Genomic DNA, 2,670 nt, shown 5'->3' on the forward strand with positions numbered 1-2,670 from the left:
GTGGCCGGTTAAGTAATCTTCAAATATAAATTCAGAACTTTACAAAAGGGACCAATAATCGCTGCCATTTATTGGGTAGCTGCTGTGGCCCGAGCTCAGCTCTTCTGCCAACATGACCTTAGCTTATTCTCATGATGGCCCTGAGAAGTAGATTCCATTTTCTGTATTTGAGGATTAGGAAACTGAAATTCAAAGGACCAAGTAACTTGCTGCAGGTCACTCAACCTGTAAGTGACAGCGCTGGGTTCAAACCCACGTTGGCCCAAAGCCAGTCCTTTTTCTATGGCCATCCTTCCCCACCCCTCACCCACAGACAAGCAGAGGGGCCTCGAGAAAGTTCCACTTCTCGCTGCCTCCTTTCCAAATGACCCAAACATGGAAAGCAACCATCTCCCCAGTAAGAGATGGCTGACCCCTTCCACCACTTTGTCAGAGCCAGCCCGAAGCATCCCTTAGCCGTCACCCCACTCATAAAACACCATCCCTATTAAAAAGTGTTTCCTCACCCATCGGCAACAGGATTGTGAAATATAACAAAAACACCGTCTTTTGCTTAATTTACAGATATTTATGTCGCACTTTGAAATGTCAAACATTTTCATTAAAATCCTCTCACACTCTGGGCTGACAAAGGGATGCCAGGATCTTTGGAAGACACTTCAATCTCCATCAATTAGGGATAAAGCAGTCCGAGCAGCGTGGCAATAAAAGAACACTTTAATTTTAGAGCTAATTAAATATCAACAATTGGAATGCGGCAACAGACACTTAACCTGCAGTAACCCATTATTTATTAGGAATATAATGCATTGACTCTGGATATGATGTGTGTTGTACTCATTTTAAGATCAGTCTGTCACAGTCTGGCGGTTCCCTTTTGTTTTGCTCCAGCACAATCAGCTCCCAGGCCCCGCAGGCATGACTCTGGCACCAGCGCTGGACGCAAGATTAATTAAGCTGGAGCCCCACACAGGACTGGCTGGCTCAAGGGTGGCTTGGCCCTGGGCAACACAACCTAAGACGGGAGGGGGGGCAGCATAGATGGGTAATGGGTGACAGTTTGGTCCAGGCCCATCTGGGCCACAGGAACAAGGCTGGGTCTTGAAACGGACCAGTTAGGATGCTTTCAGCTGCAAGTAACAGAAAAAGAAATTTTACCTAAAAGTACTGTAACAACAAGGGTTTATTATTTCACATAAAGAAAAGCCTGGGGGTGGGAGGTGGGGTTGCAAACTTGGATAATTCAGAGGCTTGACAATATTCAGGCGCTCCCTTCTCTCACCACCCCGAGGCTCTTACCAGGTGACTGATGTCTCCCTTGATGGTGTCAAGACGGCCTGCAGTTCTGGCTCACACATGGATAAAGTCTTGCAAAAAAGGAGGATCCTTCCTTCTGTGCATCTTTTTTCCCCCACTGCTTTTTTAAAAAATAATTTTTTAGTTTAACATAGATTTAGATTTGCTGGAAAGGGGCAAAGAGGACTCCAGCTTCGAAAAGAAAAAGCAAACTTTCTGAGCCCCCACCCCTCTGGCTAGTACCACAGCTCTCTGCTCCTCTTTGTAGAAAAACTCCCGCTGACCAGCCTCTGCTCTCGGGCTCCATTTCCCTCCCTCAGGGCTTCCCTCTCACTCAGTGACAGCCAAAGTCCTTGCCCCTATGTGACCTGTCCCCTGCCGACCTCTCTACCGCGTCTCCCACTGCACTCCGCACTAGCCTCCAGCACAGGCCTGCCACTGCTCCTCAATCAGGCCAAGCTCTTCCCCACCTCAGGGCCTTCTCCTTGGCTGTTCCCTCTGCCTGGAACACTTTTCCCTACATGTTCACACGACTCACTGCTGTGCTTCACTCAGGTCTCAGGTCTCACCCCTTCCCTGCCTCGTTTACATAACACTTCTGCATCCTGAAATTAGATCACACATTAATGAATTGGCTTGGGTAGGATTTTTGGTTGCCCTCTCTGAAAGGTCAGGGTCAGAGGACTTGTTTGCTCTCCACTGTTTCCTCTGGGCCCAGAACAGCGCCTGCTCAGTCCATGTTTCCTGAGTGAATGAAATGCTAGATAGTATGACGCTGAGAGTGATTCCTAACGGTACCCTCTTAGCATCAGCAGTCGTGGACAGGATGGACTGACCAGACCATCCCAGTGCGTTGGAGATGTTTTCTGAGCAGATTCCCCCCGCCCCCATCCATTTTGTCAGACTGTACGTTTCAGCAGGGCCGGTGTTCTCCATCTGGGAGGTACCTTAGCCCACGGTTTCCCAGATGGACTCACTGCATCTCCTGGCTTTCAAGCTCCTCTGCTGTGATCGCCATGAGCGGGAGCAGCAACACAGACGGAGACCTGCCCCTCATTCAAGGCTGGGAGCCCGGCGTGGTCCTTGGTCACACAAGGCCCTCTGCAGCTTCAGCTGAGCGTTAATTACACAGCCAAGCTGGCCTGGGCAGGAAAGCCCAAGGCAAATTCCAGTCCAGAGGACACTGATTGGTCTAAAAGAGGGGTGGACGAGGACAAAGGGAACCCTGCAAGCCTGGCTCAGCACCATCTTGGCCAGGCTGGCCCAAGGCTCACTGGACCCACTCCAGGCTCCAGGGATGGGTGTGGCAGAAGCTGAGATGTTAGTCCGTCTTTCTGCAGCCAAAAAAGTCTTAGTCCTGGCAGACAGGTTTGT

At 50.0% G+C, this 2,670-nt stretch overlaps 1 long non-coding RNA gene across 2 annotated transcripts; it reads right to left on the reverse strand.

Annotated features, from left to right (window-relative positions):
- Positions 1 to 619: 619 nt before the first annotated feature.
- Positions 620 to 2,413, reverse strand: LOC141568936 (uncharacterized). 2 transcript variants are annotated; one of them, XR_012492274.2, is made up of 3 exons: positions 2,274 to 2,413; positions 1,300 to 1,414; positions 620 to 1,130 (listed from the first exon to the last, which is right to left on the reverse strand). It is a non-coding gene; the product is annotated as an uncharacterized LOC141568936 (long non-coding RNA). The 2 variants fall into 2 exon arrangements; XR_012492273.2 differs by having other exon boundaries at positions 1,300 to 1,417.
- Positions 2,414 to 2,670: the final 257 nt, after the last annotated feature.

The sequence above is a fragment of the Rhinolophus sinicus genome, chromosome 12 (genome assembly GCF_057876585.1).
Source record: "Rhinolophus sinicus isolate RSI-liver-muscle chromosome 12, RSI-T2T, whole genome shotgun sequence".
NCBI classification, from domain to species: Eukaryota; Metazoa; Chordata; class Mammalia; order Chiroptera; family Rhinolophidae; genus Rhinolophus; species Rhinolophus sinicus.